The 22995-nt window shown below is 35.2% G+C and overlaps 1 protein-coding gene across 1 annotated transcript in view; it reads left to right on the forward strand.

Moving 5' to 3' along the window:
* Positions 1-2806: 2806 nt before the first annotated feature.
* The window catches only part of Gbeta13F (guanine nucleotide-binding protein subunit beta-1), a 31003-nt gene continuing 10814 nt past the window's right edge, over positions 2807-22995 (forward strand). The window contains exon 1 of the mRNA XM_018551847.1: positions 2807-3314. The gene's annotated coding sequence lies outside the window, so the exon portion shown is untranslated. The remainder of the gene's footprint in view (positions 3315-22995) is intronic.

The following is a 22995-nucleotide window of genomic DNA, read 5'->3' on the forward strand; positions in this document are numbered from 1 at the left end:
CACGAGTAACGGAGAGGAGCGTTAAGTGCGGCCGAGAGAATCTTGGTGCCTTATAGAAATCTATAATACTAGCTAATTTAATACTGAAAGACAGTAATTAATTACTTATTTGTAGTATTAAAAGCAGTGAACAACAGTATATTTAATAACTCCAAATAAGTAATTAATTACTGTCTTTCAGTTTCATACTAAAACATAGTAATTAATTGCTTATTTGGAGTATTAAATGCATTGTTCATCAATGCTTTTGATACTGCAAATAAATGATTAATTACCGTCTTTCAGTATTAAATTAACCAGTATAAAATTAGCTAGTATTACATTTTTGTAAGAGCTAATAATGTTTCTATGTGAATTATTAAATTTTTCAGTTCTTTAAATATTCATTCAAATATGAATGAAAAAGTTTCATTAATTCTTCTCTAAAATTGTAACTATAATTGATGAAAACATGTTTCGCATATTTATTTAAATATGCAATATAAAATTTTTTTAAATACTAATTTGTGCGTCGTCATATACTATAGTATGCATGAGTGTGTGAAATCAAAAGCACATATTTCTGTCAAAATGAAACAAAAAAATTTGTAGTTAATTTAATTTCACGACGAGGGAATATACGATGCATCCAATCGCTCACTGGACTATTAAATAGCAATCAAAGATGATTGATTTCCACCTTTAGATCCAATCAATCACTTCGATTGCAATTTAGCCATACAGTGATCTTAGTAGCAATTTATTGGTAATATCTATATATTGGTAATATATTGGTCAAGAATATATCGGGCTAATATTTTGATAATATTATGCTAATAATTGTGCGGGAGAATTGAAGGGGAGTGGTTGCGTTTCTCAGTTACTGAATGCACACAATATCCGACGTTCTATGTATCTTCCAATTGGATTGATGATCTACTCCAGTAGATCAAATTACAACAGTTCAGTTGAATTGAATACCGACGTTGTGGATTCCAGCCGTTACTTTCGTAGCCATCGCGGTCTCTGTTGGCAAGCTTCAGAAGCATTGTAGAATCGTCGGTATTGGCAAAGAGAATCGCGGGTACGGTATTACAAGAATTATCACAGTCAAGATACCAAGAATTCATGACTTTACCAACATAGCGAGACGAGAGATTAATTCTGTTATAGTAAATTTTTCCTTTATATCTGTTTCTACTAATGCAAGTTAACTTTAATCTTGATTTATCTTGCTTTTTATCTTCTTCTAAGAATTAGAAAAAAATATAAAGAGTGAATTGAATCAACATTAAAGTTTATGTAGATTGATAGAAATGGGTGTAAGTTTCTTCGTTTTTAACGTAAGCCTTCAACATGTATAAATACATCTTTTTTTTTTGTCGTTGTATTATAAACTACACTAAAGCTTCCTCTGCATAATAAATTTCTATTTATCAATACTGAAATCAGATATATCAACAGTAAAATTTAGTTAATTACTTAAAAATAATTATAATTAAAAGACTTTCCAAATTAAAAAATAATACCAGTGTTAAAAGGCGATTGAGCCTGAAAAACAATTTGACGAACATTTCGGCTCCTCTTCGGGCCATCTTCAGTGTTACACAATATATTCTACTTAACTTCATGGAATTTTCCGGCTTTTTATCAATATGTCAAATCTATTGCGTAGAAATTTCTTAGTTCTTTTTGGAATTAATATTTGACCTAATCACTTGGCTATGAAACCACTGTGATCGACACGTATTCAATCTGGACTGAATGTATCTTCTTATTGGAGAAACTGAGAAATTCAGAAATACCGAAACATTTGTCAAATTCTTTTCTATTTAATTAAATTTAATTACAATTATGCCTAACTCTTAGTTAATTTTTTTCTTTCTATATTATGTTACTCAATTTATAAAAATTTATATGCTTTACATTGTTTGTATTATCTCTCTACATGAAAACGAATTTATAAGCTTACACTTATAAGTTTACTTTTTCATTGTTTACGTTATGACGTAAATTTTTTATACGTTGACGTAATCCCGAAATATACGATACAACCATGTTAAAAACTATAACATCGATATAAAAGCGGTGAAGTTGTGTTGGGTACATAAAAGTTCCACAATACCCGTTTCTATAAATTACAACTTAAACTTTATTTTTTTTCTAGTTCTGGACATTAGAAGAAGATAAATCCTAAAGAATAAATCGAGATTAAAGATAAGGCGGGAGTACAAAGTCTTGAATAACGCATAATAAAAAACGAACCAATCAAGGTCCTTCATATTTCTTGTCTTTTCATGAAATAAAGGACTAATTAATTGATTTTTTATGCTTTATGTATTATGCAAAGATCTGTGCTCCGGCCTTCGATATCTGCATCGATAGAAATGAACGCTAATCGTAAGATGTCGCCTATTGCCGGCGCTTACCTTTCGATCTGCCAAACGCGGATGGATCTCCGCCGGTCTTTCGTTTGTTGCGTCGTGTCGATGTGGAGCAGGGTTCTGCGGACGGATCGTCTCCTCAATCATGGTCCTCGCGTAATTCATACGAAATTTCATTGACTAGGACGCGAACGCGAACAAACTCAATGGGCACTCAACAACGACTTGAACATAGCTGCGCGACGGATTCGTTTGAAAACTGGCGGAGCCGGCCGGTATCGGGCGACTCCGGCCGCGCTCGGGGATCCTCGGCTGCCGGCGGTGCGGCTCGCTGCCGCACGGGGTTCACGAGAGTCGAAGCACGGAGCCCCGCCCTGCCTGCCGCCCGTCAGAGCCGTGAAGGAGGAGCAGCAGCAGCAGCAGCAGCAGCTCCACTTGTCTCGTTCGAGTTGAGAGGTTCCGTGTGTCGTCGTCGAATGAAAACAATCGCCGACGTCCGACCGTCGTCGGCTGCTCGAGACGTTCTAGTCCCCGTAATCGCGTACTCCGCTTTGGCGCCACGCCATCGTGATAACGCGTAGCGGTCGCGGTTAGCCGTCGCTCTCGTCGTCGTCGTTCTCACCATCGTCGTCGTCGTCATCATCGCGGTGTACCCGTCGTCGCGACGTCGGTTAACCTTAAAGAGAGCGACGGGTGCGGTGGTAGTGTTTTCCTTCCGAGGAGGTAAATTCGAGTACATCGATACTCGAGGCGAAGAGGTGTGACGAGGAAAGTGCGTAGTCATCGATGTGAGAGTCGAGGACGACGAGGAAGAGCAGAGGGAGCGAGAGTGCGAAAGGGGAAAGAGAGAGAGAGGAGAGAGAGAGAGAGAGAGAGGGACAGAGAGCGGAGAGGCCGAAGCGTCGTAAGCCGGGAATTCCGACGATCGCAGGCTCCGTCAGGGAGCACCAGGTACGTAACACCATAATTACGCGTTCCAGGCTCCTCCGCGACTTCCGGATGCGCCGTTCCTCTCCGGCCGGCCCTTCCGCGCGACTCGATAACCGCCGAGAGCCATCATGGCGGCCGCCTAGGCCTACGCTCTCTGTCAAAATCTCGCAGGCTGCCTCGCCGTTATTTCGATCGCGCGCCGCTCCGCCGGTTGTCCGGGCGACGGCACCGACGGCGAGCCCGGCCACGAGAGCGGATTGATTCCGGAAATTCCTCGCGTCTCGAGACGACGACGCGCCCGTTCGCGCTCGCGAGAGAGAGAGAGAGAGAGAGAGAGAGACCCGTCGTCTTTTTCCCGTGTCCTGCACGACTCTCTCGCCCATAAAATGCCTCCTTCGATTTCATCTCTGTCTGTAGCGCGACGTCGGCGAAACATGTTCCGAAATAGAATGGGCGTCGAGATTACGTGGGTCTGGATGCATTATCGATGGGATCATTGATTGGAGTGGACTTCTCCAATCGAGATTGCCGGGAAGATTCGCGCGATGTACGTGTATGTGTTCTGAAGGCTTAAAAAGAGCGTTCCGAACCACAGTGAGTCAGAGTCCGGCGATAACGAGACTCTTCCTGCGCGAGGAGAATTTCCTCGTTGTTGGATATTTCAGAGAGAGAGAGAGAGAGAGAGCGTTCACGAAACGTCAACGGAGTCATTTTGTTAGTTTATATTTTCGTGCGAATTTGTTGGCATTTTTCCCACCCAGATGTGACGGATCCTTCAACTAGTGTCAAAAATTTATAATGAGAGAAAAATGTGTTGTCAGCTCGGTTCGTCTCTATTTCTTACATACATAATGTACATATAATACACATTCAAAAAAAGCTGTTAACTTGACTAAAATTACTACAATTGCAGAACAAAATAGTTCATCTTTATTAATTTTAATGAAGAACGTACGTTATAATATTTGAATTAAACATAACATATAATATTTTACCTAAATACATACATTCAAAAAAGTTACTGACTCGATTAAATTACTGTAGTTGTAGAAAATACAACATATTAAATACATACCTTTTCCAATGAAAGAAATAAAGGTTAACCACACTAATTTAATTAAGTTAATAATTTTTTTTAATGCATATGTTTAATATAATTTGTAAATAATGGATATATAATAGCCGAAACGTACAAACCTCTATGTAATTATACGTATATTATGTCATAATAAACTATTATTTATAAATTTCCGTGCTAACTCCATATTAGCCAATGTAAATTTCTTTTTTATTGCACACTATATATTTAAGTCATCCATATTAAATTTGAGTTTAAATACACGCATTTGTCAACGATATTAATAAGTTTCTCTCTCTCTTTTTATTTGTTTACTATTATATTTGATGAGTACATACATCCTGCAACTATACTAATTTAGTCAATCTTTTTTGAATGCATGTAACATAAGTCATATTTTGTATTATTTTTTATTTAAATACATACATTTTTCATCCAAATTGATAAAGATACTAGTAAAGATAAACTATTTTGTTTTTGTTTATCGTTTATACCATACTTGATAAGTATATGTATATATGTATAATATATTCTACAATTATACTAATTTTAGTCAAGTTAACATTTTTTCTCAACTTATGTATTTAAGTCAAATATATTTGATTTAAAATTAATAAATACGAACAAACTATTTTTTTGTATTTATCAATTTTAACCTTATTATTTGATAAGTACTTACATTCAGTCCAACTAAATTAATTCAATCAAGTTAATAACAGTATTTTCTTTATGTAATATTATTTACAGAATTGAGCAAATCTATTTCAAGTTGTAATTCATGCATTATTACAAGGTTTCTAAAATGATCATGCGATATTGTTCTGAGTTTTTTTATATTGAATATTTTGTCATAAAAAAAATATATATTACAATGAGTGCAAAAAGTGTTCGTGAAATGTTTTTAGAAAAAAAAACCGTATTTGTAGAAAAAAAGAAATAAACGTTAACTAACAATTTTATACAATGAACATTCTGTTCTAACATAGACAAACGAGTTTTGCGTATTTCTTGACTTTATAAGCTAAATTTCCACTTTTTGAGCGTCTAAACAATAAAATTTTGAACTGTCGCTTATTTTAGAATGATATTTTTTTCTATAATTAATATACATCTCTTGGTATTGTTACAATTTTGAGAAATATACAGTCTATTTTATTCTTCATGAATAAATTATCCAGCAAAAAAAGGAGCGTTTAATAATTAGACGTTGACTTGACATTGAATTGGTGTCGAAATCATCGGATCGATATCGATTCGACATCAATTCGATGACTCATTTCTCGCTAGATAATATTCACTTTTTAAAAATAAGTTTTTTTTATATTTTCTCTGTACGAATACCTTTTGCACTGACTGTAAGTAATGTATTCGCCAAGAAGGTGCATCACGCTGACGAGCCTTGAAATTACGCGACCGTAGCTTTCAACGCTCTCATCTTCAGGAATGTTGCGTGTCACGTCGCTTCGGAGTCGTTCCGAGCACACCGGTTTTTCCTCGACGAGCGATGCTTATGACGTTTGTTTGACGACGACTCGGGTTATCTCGCGGCATACAATGCGCGTAATACGAGTTGCTTTGCATAATATATGATGCTTCCGTGAAAATAAAGTTCGTCTCTCCTCGGTGTAACTGGTGAGTTGGATTTTCATTTGATGTAAGAAACGTGAAGGCAAACAAGTGTCCATTGTTTTCCATGGAAAACCAAGAGGAAAATGTGTCTATTGTCGACTAAACTTTACGTACTGAAAAAGAAGTCTGATAATAACAATTAAACCATAATAGATAATAGTTGTCAAAGTTTTGACAGAATAATTTTAATCATGTAATTGGTTAACATCTTAACATAACCAAATGGCTAATTTTACTTTTCTAATTATTACTAAATGTTAGTATTTTAGGTTAATTATTATATCTCTCTAAATCTGAATCAGTGGATAATTCTTGATATCAGTGCCAAATATACCACTGGTAATCAATGAATGAAATGTGAGACCCTAGCGGACCTTTATGTGATCTTTTAGTGCATAAATTCAATAAATATAATATTAAATGATTGAAATTAAGGTGCAAATGTCAGTATTTTAATTATATAATGCTCAAACTTTCTTTCTTTTTTTAGTTAAACTTCACTGATTCAGATTTATAATAGAGATTATTATTATGTTTGATAATATTTACTAAGTATTGTATATCGATATGCTAAACAAAATATATTTAGTAACAATTTCCATTTTAATCTCGACCGGTAGGACTGCGCTCGATATAATAATTAAGAAAACAATTATTAATTTTTAAATTATTTATGACATTTCGTTATTTTATTTAGAGATTGAACTCAACGATGTGTATAATAGTAATCACATTACTCATCTGTTAAAAATAGAGCTACTAAATTTATAAGTTAAAATGTCACGATCATGTTTATAGAAATCGTAAATAGGAGTGATAAAAAATGGTTGAATAACAACGTAACTGATTGGGTGTTTCTTGCTAAGATTAATTCTTAACTGGTAGTTTCTATACTGAATCTTTTGCGAGATATTCTCAGAAGCGTGATGCAACGGAAAGAATTGAATTTTCTTATGTAACAAGTGGCGATTATGTTCGAATTCTGTTAACGTCAAATGTATATTTGCTGGATTTATATTTATCATATCAGTAGATATTTTTTAGCGACACGAGCGACCTTATACCGTAAAAAATATTCAGCTCAGGAAATAGTTTACGTGAACCATATTTATATAAATTTCATGTTTTTCCATTGTTCGGTGTTTTTAGTAAATCTTCACGTATCACAAAATTGTTTTGTTGCCGTTTTAGAAGCACGGACATTTTGACGTCATTCACTGGATTTCCTGGAAACCATTTTATATCATGCAATAATCAGCTTGACCGTTTCAGACAGAACTTTCTTTCTCTTTTATTTTACCGTAGTTATCATCATAGTTTTTGTTATACGGATTTTTAGCTGTCTCATGGTACTTACAATTGTTCGAGTCAGGAAAAATGATGACCAACAGCGAGGACACGCGTAAGCACGTGATCCACGGTTCTTATGAGAATGATCTTTGGCATTTCTTGGATAATAAACCTTAAACGACAGGTCGCGGGTTAATGATCGCAATAGGTCGAGAATGGGGAAAGATAGACGATAAACAACAGGCGACTGCTGTGCTGCGCGCTACAGGTATCACATTGAGATCGCTCGCTGGCACTTCAGTTTGATGCATCAGACGAGGGGATACGTCATGCGACGTTCTGTGATCTTGGTGAGACACAACGGGAGGGAAAGAAATTTCTTGCGACGCGTCACATTCCATCTTGGAATTGGCCGACCAATTGCCGGCCGCAGCTGTCTTAATCGGCTTTAATTGCTTCGGAATATAAAGCCGTCGTCGCGCAAGCTAAAGACAAGTAATGTCTTGAGTTCAATTGACAGTGTCCTACTTGAGAGTAGCGTCGGCGATGATATCTATGGTTATCGGCATTCCCGATTGAGTTGGGCCAAGAATCAGTTGCATGTCGCGATAAATCGTTCATGTTTCCTCCATTCCTACGAGACTTCATTGGCACGTGAAATGCTCTCTTGATAAGAGACGAGAGAGATGCGGTTGTTTCCATTAGTATATTATAACAACGCATCTCGTATCATTCAACTGTATTTCTTTAGTGCTATTTATAGCAAGTCCTGAATTATTCTGCAAACTCTATCTTGACGTGAATCGATTTTTTTATTATGAATTCGGTCTCTTGCATTACACTAGATTAATGCATATACTAAAAGTTGCACAGAAAGAACGTTTTTGTTGAAAGATATAAAATTTTATTGAATATAAATCTGAAAATAATTTCATTGGAAAGTCAAGCTGGTTATATTGAGAAAAAAATATTTGTAATTCTAATTACATATTACTATCATAATATTAGTAGTAACAACGATATGTATATTTTTAGCAACAAATGTATGTAGTTGGATCTTCCAGTTGGAGCATCCAAACATGACTATGATTGTAATTATTATAACCATAAAAATTTTTTGTTACATTTTTACTCGTCATTTTTTTAGTTTCTAGCATACATAATTGGTTTAATGATCCAAAATTATTTTTAGATTAATATCCAGTAAAATTTTAGATTTCAGTAAAATTGTTTGTCCCGTATGCTATACATAAAATTAGCAAGTTAAATATTCACAGCATATAAATAAATAATTAACCACTCTATAATGATATTAATTTATTTAATAGACTTTATTTGACAATATAATATTATTATTTAATAGAATGTACATGAATTATTTTATTGTCGAAGTTAATTATGTTTTGCCACTGTATTTAGATACTTTTGTATAAATCAGCTTATATATATAATATAATGTGCACTAATCCATTATAGTGAATATTCGAATTTATCATCAGTTTTGAATATAGAACAGGAAGGACGATTTTGCTGAAGTACTACAAAGTTTAGTTACATATATATTTAGAAATAATTGGATCACCAAAATTATGTAGAATGTTCAAGCTGAATGTCACTGCTAGAATGTCAAAAGTTTTTGCAACATTGATCGTCATGCTTGAAATTTCCATAGGAATTTGAGCGTTCCATATAATTATTTCACGTTTGCCACAGACCTGGGAAACCGGGAAAAGTCAAGGGAAAATATAAAAAGGTCCAGTATTTTAAAATTTGCTCAGAATTCCCTTGAACTGCTCCTGTTTCAAACAATTGTATTATAAACAGTATCAATTTTTATTGGACCTCTATTCTTATAACCTGTTATTATTATTATAAGACTAATTCTTGTCAAACAAAGCCAAGTGTAATTTCCTTACGAACTCTCGATATTTAAAAACTAATTCTTGTAATCTATTAAAAACTGTAAATAATTAATTTTACATTGCAAAAATTGCGAAAAATATTACCTCGGCCAAAAGTCGAACCCGGATCTCTGGCATACCGTGCGAGTGTTGTTAGTCAATTTAACTCGTGATATTACTGCGGTAGTTTGTTAGTGTTGCATATTTCAAGTCTGAAAAAAAAATTTCGGCGCGCAATCGAACAATTGCATACGTAATATATAAATTCACACACGCAATTATTTAGAAGCATCCATGATTCAACTTCGGATTGTATTATATTTTTTAAAATATTATATCCGACGTTTATAGTCAAATACATTCGAAACTTGCGTACTTTACACGATTTTAATGAAATAATTAAAATTTATATTTTATTCCGTATTTTTATTTGATAGCTCTTGTTCGTTTATAACTTCAGTGTTCGTATGTGAAGCTTGCGTATCATTTTGTAGAAACTTATTAATTATTGAGAATTCTGAGTGTATTTTCAATAATTCTGTAACTCTAGATGGATAAACTAATAGTTCCGTCCCTTAAGCGGAAAAAAAGCGAAAAAACAAACTGAGAGCTTTTTTCAAACGCCTGAGGCAAAAGCGCCTTTCTCAGGTGATAAAAATTGTTTAAAAAATTAGCAAATAATTTTGATCATCGGAAGACGTTAGGATTCATTCAGAATTACACAAAAATTACCATAGAACTCTTAGAACTATCGAAAATTGGCTAGCGTCTCATATTTGCTGCTGAAAAGTGAATTTTTGGGGGAAAATATTATTAAAAATTGAAAATAACATTGTTTATCGCCATAACTCTTCCTGAAACTCATGGAGAACTATTTGTTTTTTTAAATCCTACTGTGGTTAAAACTTGTGTAGAACAAAGTGAGACGCTGCGTGAACCAGGCGTCTCAATTTGTTTTTTCGCTTTATTCCATTTTAAAGGGCAGAACTATTAGTTTTATCCATCTAAAAATATAGAACCGAAAATACATTGAGAACTCTCAATATTTAATGAATTTCCACAAAATGATACGCCAGTTTCACGTACACCTTTTTTCCAATATTTATTAATTGATTTTTGTTGGCTTGAATTTGCACCCAAAATTTTATTATACTACTAAGTTTTTTTGCATTATTTTTAATAATATAGGCTAGCTTTCCTACAATCCTTGATTTTAAATGTAAAAATTGATATTTTTCATACTTGTGGAAAATTTCCCCATTTCTATCTGGAAAATATGGAAGTGAGGGAATTAAAAAATTCATTTTCTGTGACAACTATAGTCTAGTAAAATTATTTTTAAATCTGTACTTAAAATTTTATAAATACTTGAGCAAAATTGTTCTTCTCGTGAGTCTTTGATCTCGAGTCGTATTTCCGAGACGTTTTGCAAAATTTATTTCAGCGAATTGGATTAAGTCCGGTAGCATTGAATGTGTGTTTAACGGAGGCGCCTACCGCTATCCCTTTCACTTTGTACTACAAATTGAACATTGTTCTTGGTTGCGGGATGTTTGCGTAGGAGGCCAAGACCTATCCAGGGCCGTTGTTTGTTGTTACTTCACTCGCGTGCGGTTCCGTATATCATTTTATCGCGGATAACGTCACACGCGCCGAAACAGCAGTGACGACGGTGAGCTTTGTGTAGATGTTTCTCTCTGATAGAAAACACCCGGACCTCTTAATAGTGATCGCGGCTTACAGGACGGTTAGTAGGTCGCACTACTTATCGAATGGCGAAAGGGTCAACGTATTCGAGCTGGATGATGTGTCTCGTAGTTAAACTCCCCTTTAGTCACTCCGTCGTCCGTCCTCCTCTTCTCTCTCACGGGCTTACGTCCTGTTTTATCATACCCCTCTATTCTTCGCTATACCAGCTATCGTCGAGATATCGGTTCATTTTGTAAGGACAGTTACTCGAACGTGGAAAGTAAGCGGTGCAAAAAAAAAACAGAAACAGTTTGTTAATTTAATCCTGGAATGCTACTCCTATTTTTCTTACACCATTCTGAGTGAAATTGTTATTAACACTGCTCCTGGTGAAAATTTATCCACATAATTAGAAATATTTTTACACTTTTTATTCTATTTTATAAGTTGAAAAACGTAAAACTCTGTTTTAATGTAAAAGAAAATTGACTTTTTAATGTTAAACAATCTTAAATGTTGTTTCAAGCTATCAAAATTTTAATGACAAAAACTGTACTAAATTTGAATTAGCACTTGCGTGAAAAATCGTTCACGTTAGCATATCATTTCAAGGTTAAGGCTGATGTGTATTTATATTTTATTGTCGTATAACATATTTCTCAAGTATGATGATTAATTACAGAATAGAGAAGTTTTCGAGTGAAAGATAAATTGTATCTTATAGCCAATCAACATATACCAAAAATTTGTCGTACGACAAATGAATATTAGCTTAACAATTGGTTTCTCGATAAATTTTCTTCTTACAAAGTTTAATTTGAATATTGCGTAAATTGTTAACGTCTTTCTACGAAATTTAATATCGCGAACGAAATATTGTCGTTATCCCGAACTTTTATATGGTAGTTATTACGTTACAATTATCTTAAACTATGAACAAAACTGGGACATTGCTGACACTTCGAGAAAAATCCCACAGATGCGCTTTTATGCGGTTAAACGATTCTTCTTGGCACGCCTAATGACGTCATACGACTACATTAAACTAGGACAGGGTTTAACGCTGCAAGTTCTCTGCAGCGTGTATTCGGTCGCGATAAAACCGTCAGGATACGATTATCGTTGGATTTAGTTTCTTGCCAGATTTCGGTAAACTCGATTCACGAGCTTTCTCAGTGAGGATCTGTTCGTGTCGCGAAAGTCGTCGGGATCGGACTTTCTTCTCGCGACACTATTTTCATTCATAAAAGTAGCACCGGCGATTTCATTTTCTAGCACAGAATCACGTTCGCGGTATAAATGCCGTTCATTGATGTTGATGCTGCCACGATCAATATTGTACACTAGGCCGTGTATTGAATGTAATTTATACGGTCCAGTTGCCTCGCATGCGACCAATCGAGAGTCACATGCGCATTTAGACGCGCATTTATCTTCGATCGAGCGATATTTTTAATAATAAAATCAAATGTATTTTATCGTCCACCTTTTCTTGCGCAACTCCCACGCGGTGACACGTTAAAAAAAAAAAAAAGAATGTCTCGTTGGTTATTGCATTACGTCCTAATATAGAAACGAGGACGTATCCGTGTCTCCCTCGGCATCTAGAAATTAGCGGGCGACTAGCAACGCCACGCGGCCTGCTACTCCAGGTTACTTTCTGACGTCACTGCCAGCCTCTTGACGTCATTCACCTGCCTCTCTCTTCGCCTCGTCTCGAGAGGTGTGCCACATCTTCGCCACTTACGATTCGATAACTCAAACGGTGTATCACATTTGTCATCTTACTTCGACGAAACAATTATGAAACGAATATTACTTTAAAAAAAAAAACCATACTCAAAAAAGTAAACCAGTTGCAGTTCTTGATCGTTCGATCGATGCACTTGCGTCACGGTATATTTTAAGTCGATGATTCTGTGCCAAAGTGAGAGACATTAGCTTTCTACGGACTAATGTGAGTATAAACCACCGAACTGTAACACTTATTAACTGAAAAATTTAATTTGAGAGAAGGGTGCGCAAGTTATTATTAATTTCCGTTGTTAATTACTTTCCGATAAGACGAATACGATACTTTGATCAAATGAAAACGGGATGTGAAGTCCAGAAGTGAAGCTCAATCGAGCGATCACGGAAGTCGGGCGACCGTAAATCAGATCGTGACTCGCGCCAGGTAGAAAATTACGGCACAAAGGTTCGACAATGTCAGCTTACCGAGCATGAGGATGATAAGTCATAAAGCGATTAGCCAAGTAACGAGAAGCATAGAACGGCAGGTGCGACGTCGATAGACGTGTCGGTCTGTCGACCAACTGTCGCTATACGCGCACGGTTACTGGCTAGCTCCCCTTTTACTTCGGTGCCCCAAAGAATCGTTTGCCAAAAGGCACGACGACGTATTCGATGTACTTGGCAGCAGCCCCGCGGTTGTGTACGATCGGGGAGGCCGAAGAGCGAAAGAGCGAGAGCGCGTTGTATTGGACGTTGACCCGCGCGGCTCAACTGTTGCTCCCATTCGCGCATCCGGGAGTCCATCGAAGGGAGACGACCTAGGGAAGATTTGATAATGGACGAGTTCTTCCGTCGGGGCTCGAGTGTTTATCACGTAAATTTAGTCTGGAGAATGGCTACCGATAAAATTCATGACACACGCGATTGGGAGTCACTGAGAAAAGTGTCGGGTTGGATTAATTGGAATTCTTGTTGAAAATGGATCTAATTAAATATTTTTTAATGTATTAATTCTGGTTAAGATCTAAATCTATTAATACCGGAATTCTGATTGATATAATTACAATTTTCTGATTCGTTCATTTTCAATCAGATATCTTTCGCAGTGTTTTGATGTTGCGATCAATACTGTGTTTCTGTCGGAGATGTCAAGAGAGCAGATTCCAATTCTCTCAAGCGGATATAATCTTGGAATTTGATAAAAAAGGAGACTGTTATTTAATCGAGTCGAGTCGCACAATAGTAAAATGAGGAATATACGTTCATTGAAAAATGTCTGTAATACCTACTAACAATACCATAAGTGTATTTTGTTTAGCATATGCAATATTTAGTACATATGTCACCAAACATATTATAGTATCAGTAATGAATCATTGGTAATAATAATTAGAATGAGGTATGTTAAGTTAGCACCCCAACTATAGTACTCAGAAGTTCTGATTAGAGTTCCCACTTCCTTTTGACGAGACGAAGAGTTCCCTGTAGTTAATAACAAGAGTTCCGCTCAATAAACATTTTTTTTACATTTTTAAAAAATGGGGTGCTAACTTTTTATCGAATTTCGAGGTGGAATAGTTCTGAGCGGCTTAATAGCTTCAATTTGCGATTGCCTAGAGTTCCTGATATGTAAAACAAATTTTCGAATAATAAAAAAAAATTAAAAATTTTTGAAAAATTAATTTTTAGATACAATAGTTCTGATGATAATTTATGCTTCTTTTTGACGATATGAAGAGTTCTCTACGATTTTTAATGACATATGCGCTTAATAATCATTTTTTAATAATTTTTTAAAAATGGGGTACTAACTTTTTAACGAAATTCAAGGTCGCATAGTTCTGATCAGCTTAACAGAACTATTTTGTGAATACCCAGAGTTCTTGATACATAAAAAATATTTTTGAAATATAATAAAGTTTAAAAAAAATAGTGGAAATCTTTAAAAAATTTTTTGAGAGTACCGAGTAGTTCTGAATAGCGTTTCGTATAGTTCTCGACGAGTTCTATCGAAAACTGTAAGGTGGAAAAGCGATTGGACCAACGGTTTGCAAGATATAGTGACATTTGTCAGAAGATCAACAATTTTTAAAGTGAGTATATCTCGGAAACCGGTGGTCAAATCGCTTTGAGCCCTGATATTTTTCGACGGAACTCGCCGAGAACTGTCCAGAAATCCGATCAGAACTACTCGGTACTTCCAAAAAATTTTGACTTCAAATTTTTTTTTAAGTCCCACGTCGGAAAATTTTTTGAGAGTACCGAGTAGTTCTGAGTAGCGTTTCCTATAGTTCTCGACGAGTTCTATCGAAAACTGTCAGGTGAAAAAGCGATTGGACCAACGGTTTGTAAGATATAGCGACATTTGTTAAATTTGTAAGAACATATAATTTTTAAATAAGTATATCTCAGAAACCGTTGGCCCAATCGCTTTAAGCCCTGATACTTTTCGACAGAATTCGCCGAGAACTGTCCAGAACTCCGAACAGAACTACTCGGTACTACCAAAAAATTTTTCGACGTGGGACTTGGAAAAAAATTTATGATCAAAAATTTTTTGGGAGTATCGAGTAGTTCTGATCGGAGTTCTGGACGGTCCTCGACGAGTTCTGTCGAAAAGTATCAGGGCTCAAAGCGATTGGACCAACGGTTTCCGAGATATACTCTAAAAATTGTTGATCTTCTGATAAATGTCGCTGTATCTTGCAAACCGTTGATCCAATCGCTTTTTCACCTTACAGTTTTCGATAGAACTCGTCGAGTACTATAAGAAACGCAACTCAGAACTACTCGGTACTCTCAAAAAAATTTTCAAAGATTTCTACTATTTTTTTTAAACTTTATTATTCTTCAAAAATGTTTTTTATGTATCAAGAACTCTAGGTATTCACAAAATACTTCTGTTAAGCTGATCAGAACTATGCGACTTTAAATTTCGTTAAAAAGTTAGCACCCCATTTTTAAAAAATTATTAAAAAATGATTATTAAGCGCATATGTCATTAAAAATCATAGAGAACTCTTCGTATCGTCAAAAAGAAGCAGAAATTATCAGCAGAACTATTGTATCTAAAAATTAATTTTTCAAAAATTTTTAATTTTTTTTTTATTCGAAAATTTTTTTTACATATCAGGAACTCTAGGCAATCGCAAATTGAAGCTATTAAGCCGCTCAGAACTATTCTACCTCGAAATTCGATAAAAAGTTAGCACCCCATTTTTAAAAAATGTAAAAGAAATGTTTATTGAGCGGAACTCTTGTTATTAACTATAGGGAACTCTTCGTCTCGTCAAAAGGAAGTGGGAACTCTAATCACAACTCCTGAGTACTATAGTTGGGGTGCTAACTTAAATAACATACCCATTAGAATGAATCAGTATATCAATAATTAGAAAGAAAAATAAAATTAGCATTTAGTTGATTTTTATTAATTGAACATTTAAAATTATTTTATCAAGCTTTAATGGCTATTACTTAAGCTTTATTATTATATTAACAGATTTTTCTCAATATTGCTTTACTTGGAAATTTTTACAATTTTATTTGAATGAAATTTTATGGATAATTTTTTAAATTGCCGAGAAATTTGTATTAAAATTATTATAAAGGTTTTTTTTTTTTTAAATTAAGAAATCAATTGTGTTTTATTTTTTTTTTCGTTGTAAAAATAATCTTTTTATCATTCAAAGACTTGAGTCCATTTTTCGTCAACCACGATATAATAGGCTATTTCAAATGATAATATCGATTTGACTAGTTTTACCTCTTGATATGATGATTGATCAATTTCGATTCAAGGCTAATCTGCGTTTCTGCTCTGAGCTTCTATTGTCTTTACATCCCTAATCAACAGCATGCATAAAATTAATATACTTCTCGTATAATGAATAAACACTTGTTTAAGTATTAGTTACTTGCAATAAAATGCAGCTTTTATGATAACGTAGTAAATATTCACAGTGAGTTATAACGTCTAAAGAAATTATGAAAAAATATATGAAGATTATATCACGATGCAGTCAGTCCGGATTCACTGCATCGTGACTGGCTGAAACAGAACTGGCTGAAACAAACCGTAAATCGACAACTTGTAATGAAATAACTCCTCTTTAAGTCATATAACCACACTACAGATTACCAGTTGACATTCTATTTTAACCAATCACGAATACGAAGTAGCTGCAATATAATTGGTTAAAATAGAACCGTCAACTAGCAATCTGTAGTATGATCATAGACTCGTTTGCATACTTCAACATTTGAAGCATGGTCGTTGGAATGAGTAGGGAAAAGAGCATGTTGGAGCATGTTAAAGCATGCGACGCGAACAAACCTTATGGTTTTAAGCCAGAGCACATTATAGAATGCTTTCTGCATTTGGTATAATATAAGTCGACACGCAAGTGTCGTTCTATTTTTGTTACTCGATCACTGAATGTCAAGTAAGATAGAATACTGCTTGTGTCATTTTATGTCTCCAAATAAAAAGCACCCATTAGCTGTGTTCGTTTGGATGTCTACGCACTTTAAATCATGATTCTACCTTTATTGTTCATTAGACGTAAAACAAGCGTAATGCTAAAAGCGTCCAAACACAGGGATAAACTCCTGATCAAAAATGTGTACAATAATGCCTATACTAATGTCCATTAAAGCCCTAGTAATGCCCTAGTAATGCCCTAGTAATGCTCATTAATGTTCATTAATGCTCTGGATGCATAACCTCATACCGCTTATTATAATACACAATTCTCTTAAGTAATGCTCAGTAATGCTCCAAATCTGTACATCGCAATGCCTCTTTAGCGGTTTATCCCTCGGTTCAAGCCGAATACTGCCATAGAAAAACGTAAAGCTCTGTTCACATATACTATTTAATTTTAATCTCTCAATTCAACTAACTCTTCATCTTTTTCTAGTGTGTCATCTACAATATGCGGAGTAAAAAGTAAAACTAAAAAATTGATTACAATTCGACTCTTCTTCTCATATTTGACTGTGATTGATCTGATTTCTTACTTTTATTTCTTGTACTAAGCTTACTCTGCGTATTGTTTAGGCAACGCATTAGAATTAGAAAGAATTGAAGAGTTAATTGAACCGAGATTATAATTAATCTATATTAATAGAAAGACGCATAAAATGTAAGTGAACGAATCAATTACAATAAACAGGATTGTCACAGACTTGGGGAAACCGAGAAAATCGAGAAAAGTCATAGAAATTTAATAAATTGGTCATGGAAAACCTAGAAAATTCAAGGAAAAATGTAAAAGTCTAAAACTTGGAGCTTCACTCAATTCCCTTAAAGGTACTTTTTCAATTCCAAACAATTGTTATAATTTTTTAAATAATATATCTAACATTTATGAGAGATAAAATATTGATTTTCTTAGTAAATATTTCAAACTATATACTCTAGTCCATGTATTAGTCATTGTTTTAAAAGAGATGTAATAATTCTTTTTTTAAATATAGAAATTAGTACTTGGTTTAAATAAGAAATTAAATTTCTTAAAATGTTAAATTTAATTTTTGTTTTAATAAAATCACATGCAGTTTTAAGATATTCTATTAAATATATTCATTTTTTATTTCAAACTTAAAATTAAAGTAATCAAAACAGTTTTAATGTAACAATTGAAATTTATAGTTTATTCAGTATTTTTATTTATTTATTCTTTTCCGTTATAATTGCTTTTTATTTTTTGTTGGCTTAAATTTGCGTCCAAGATTTTATTATACTGTCAATTTTAACTTTTAAATGTACGTTGTTTTTATTAATATAGAATAGCTTCCTTATAAGCTTTGCTTCTAAATGTTAAAATTTACATATTTGACATTATTTATGAAAAATATTGTTTCTTGATAGTGTCACCTGGAAAATTCGGGAATTTTAAAATTCATTTTCTGTGGTAACTCTGAATAAAGAACTTGAAGCAATAACTTTGCATAATCTTATATTAATTAAAAGAGTCTTGTAAAAAATCTAATTTTTTTATTGTTAGCATTGAAGCAATAACCTGATATTCTTTACTATGGATTGTCCGATTCGCTTAAACGTAAATTATACAACATACGTCTCACGTTTTTGTATGTGCCATGGATTTTAGGCAGTGTAATCAAACGGCAGTATTTAGCGTTTACAATAACTATACGTCGTACGTTCTGCTTGTCACGCGTGTTGCGGCGATTAAACCGGCAGCTTTTCTTTATTTGGATTGCTGGCTGCTGCGGCAGGAGACAGCAACAGCAGCGGTCTGTGCAGTAACCTGTCGTCGTCGGCAGCGACGACTGCGTCCTCTTGACGCCGGGTCGGTCGGTTGGTACGGCGCCAGCGTCGTCTCTCCCACTTCCCGGCGACTCGTCCTCCCGGCCAACCTTCTCTCGAAACCACGTCCTTCCTTGGGTGTGGTTCGGGATCGTCGAAACGTCGTCTCTCAACCGTTGACAAATCGCGAAATTCGCGTTTCAAGTCGCTAATCAAATTTCCTTCATCCTGACGTCGCGGCCCGCGAATGACGCTCGTCCTGCATTCGTGATTCATGCGCCCGTCGGAGGAACAAGGACGATCGTGTAGTGCGAGCGGGCGAGTTGAACAAGTGCAAAGAGTGTGCGGATAGGAGAGAGAGAAAGAGAGAGAGAGAGAGAAAAAGAAAGAAAAAGATTGAACGGGGTGAGAGCAACGACGATGTTCATCGATTCGCGTCGCGCTTTCACGGTTGCGTGCGAAACGCGACGGAAAAAGTGAGAGCCCCTCTTGCTGACGTACGTGCGTGTATACATGTACTTCCGCAGTGCCTGCAAAGCCCGCAGTTTCGAGCGTTACCGAGAAAGGAACTGGAAGTGAGACCCACAAAGTTTCGAAGTTCTCCGTTGTCGGAGAAAAGAGTTTCCCTCGCACGATTCGCGTGTTGACGGGCGCAACCTGGCGGTGACGAGCGACAAGGCTTCTGACGGGGTTGTACGTCGTCTGCTTCGACCTGGTTGTGGTGGTGGCGGCGGTGGCGGCGGCGGCGGTGGTGGAGGTGGTAGTGCTAGTAGTAGTAGTAGTGGTGGCAGCGGCAGCGATTCTTTCACAAGAGGTTATGTTGCTGCGGCTTCGATGACGCTCCTCTGACAGCAGTGGCGGTGACGGTGGGACGGAGCAAGTGGGTTCCATCGATGCGTATAAATCATACTTTCCACCTCGACGCCCTCGTAGGCGAGGACGTCGTTTCTCTCTATTTTTTTTTTTTTTTTAGTCTTCTTTTTTCCTCTCTACTCTCTCACCGATCGAAGCCGCCGCGAGATTCTTGCTACTCGCTATTAGCTAGTTAGAACAATGGCGCGCGTCGTCAGGTAAAAGCGGAAGAACGATACTACATGACGTCGTTCCGTCCCGTTGTCAATAGCGCCCTTTCTCGTTATCGATAAATGCGCAAAAGCCCCGAGCTTCCGCTGACCTTTGTATTTTGGCTCCCGGGGCCTCGCCGCGCGATCGTCGATTATTCATCGATAACGTTCTTAAGGCGCCTCCAGCAGACGGACATGGCCAATGCCAACTCTGCACATATTTGCTGAATACCGGCTTATGTTCAATATATGAATAATTATCAGTATTTATATATGATATCTGTTAATGTTGGCGAACGTTGGCCATGTCGGCTGCGAGGCACCTTCATGCAGGTAGCAGTATCATTACGATGCCGTTATGGAATTGCATTTTGTCTACGTCTAGGAAAAAAAATACAGTGACGGCAATTGTAAAAGTGACAACTATGCAAGGTTTTGTACGCAGAATTAGTTTATATAATTGTTCCAACTATTTTACACTTGCGATGACTATAAAATAATTTAACTATGTACATGAATTTCTACTTGGACAACTTATAGTGCCGTTATGAAATTGCATTTTATCTACTTGTAGAAAAAAACATTGGCAATAATTGTAAAAATGACAAGTGTACGAGTATTATATGCTGAATTAGTTTATATAATAATACAAACTATTTTTTTTACACTCGCAATGACTATAAAATAATTTATTCAATTGTGTATACGTTAATTCTGTGTATAGAATTTATATAGTCGTCACCTTTATAGCTGCCATCACATTCTTAGCAAGCTTAATAGGACGCACTAGTGCGCACTGGTGCACATTAAAGTCGTCGTACAAATCGAAGTAAAAAGATACGTTTAATAGAAAGATATATTAAGTCGCGAAATAAATATTTAAATTGTGCTGTTATTATTGCGCTGTTTAATAAAATATGTATGTGGGCATTTTATCATTTCGAAATATTTGCATTTCACTTTTATATTCAGAGATTAGATCAGTGTATCCCAACTATCGTGCAACGCCAGTGCGTATTTGCATCCAATTAAATTCGCTGCTTTTTCTCTGAGTGTAATATATGTTTTCTATGTTTTTCAAATAAATATCTGCAGGCAAAAATATGAATAAAACGCGAATTAACTTCGTGAGTAATTATACGTACATTATTTGCGAGATTGCATAAAAATGCTAATGTCAGTTTTCGGTTTTATCAATTGACTTTTTCTTTCCTTCGATTTCTAAATCGATTTATTGAAAGGTAATATGTAGCTTCTACGCTGCTATTATTGTCTCTTTTTTCTTATTGATGGGTGTTAAGTTATAAAGTTTTTGCGTCTCTATGACGCTATCTATTTTATATAATCTAAATACAATAAAAAAATATAAATTTCTCTCCGACTCGCAATTATCTAATTTGTCCCTCCTGTTTATAAAAATTCTATGATGTAGCGCGAAAATACATATTTCTTATAATTTTGTTCTTTCCTATGGTATGTTTCCGGTTTTTTCTTCATGTTTTTTTTTCAAATCTGACATTTTCTCAGAGATGATCGATTAGTATATAAATCGGTAAAATTTTCAGCGAGTATTGAAATTAGCACGGTCAAATTAATTTGCATTGCAATCCTAGGTTTTGTTTGTTCGATCTCGTTTACATGCATGTGCGCTAGAGATAGGATTAAGTATCTTACAAATATGTCGATTCGAATCTGTTGAAGCAGTCTCGAACGCTCTATGATTACTTCGAAAAGTCAAATCAGTATTTCCAAGTAGATTCGAATCTCGAACGAAATAGATTCGAATTCTCTATGAGTATCTCGAAAAGTAATCAATTCTTTTTCAGTTTTTCGCTAACAATCCTGATTAGAATTCGAGTACTACTTGTAAAAGATTCGATTCTGTACGATAAAAAGTACTTTGTAAGCATATTTTGAAACTTGCAGGTATTCGTTTGTATAATTTGAAACTAACAAGTTGGAATCGATTACTTTGCATGTATAAAGTTTAATATGTAATATTATTTCTTATATAAGTATTATACACTCGAACCCTAGAAAATGAAAATAAATTATTGAATTTAGCTCGAATTTTTTTTAAGTATCATGGGTATGTTAAGTTAGCACCCCAACTATAGTACTCAGGAGTTCTGATTAGAGTTCTCACTTCCTTTTGACGAGACGAAGAGTTCCCTATAGTTAATAACAAGAGTTCCGCTCAATAAACATTTTTTTTACATTTTTAAAAAATGGGGTGCTAACTTTTTATCGAATTTCGAGGTGGAATAGTTCTGAGCGGCTTAATAGCTTCAATTTGCGATTGCCTAGAGTTCCTGATATATAAAAAAAATTTTCGAATAATAAAAAAAAATTAAAAATTTTTGAAAAATTAATTTTTAGATACAATAGTTCTGATGATAATTCCTGTTTCTTTTTGACGATACGAAGAGTTCTCTATGATTTTTAATGACATATGCGCTTAATAATCATAATTAATTTTTTAATAATTTTTTAAAAATGGGGTGCTAACTTTTTAACGAAATTCAAGGTCGCACAGTTCTGATCAGCTTAACAGAAGTATTTTGTGAATAGAGTTCTTGATACATAAAAAACATTTTTGAAATATAATAAGTTTAAAAAAAATAGTGGAAATCTTTGAAAATTTTTTTGAGAGTACCGAGTAGTTCTGAGTAGCGTTTCTTATAGTACTCGACGAGTTCTATCGAAAACTGTAAGGTGAAGAAGCGATTGGACCAACGGTGTGCAAGATACGCGACATTTGTCAGATCAACAATTTTTAGAGTATATCTCGGAAACCGTTGGTCCAATCGCTTTGAGCCCTCATACTTTTCGACAGAACTCGTCGAGGACCGTCCAGAACTCCGATCAGAACTACTCGGTACTCCCAAAAAATTTTTGATCAAAAATTTTTTTCCAAGTCCCACGTCGGAAAATTTTTTGGGAGTACCGAGTAGTTCTGTTCGGAGTTCTGGACAGTTCTCGGCGAGTTCTGTCGAAAAGTATCAGGGCTCAAAGCGATTGGACCAACGGTTTCCGAGATATACTC

This window comes from Cyphomyrmex costatus, unplaced genomic scaffold (genome assembly GCF_001594065.2).
Source record: "Cyphomyrmex costatus isolate MS0001 unplaced genomic scaffold, Ccosl1.0 scaffold147, whole genome shotgun sequence".
NCBI lineage: Eukaryota > Metazoa > Arthropoda > Insecta > Hymenoptera > Formicidae > Cyphomyrmex > Cyphomyrmex costatus.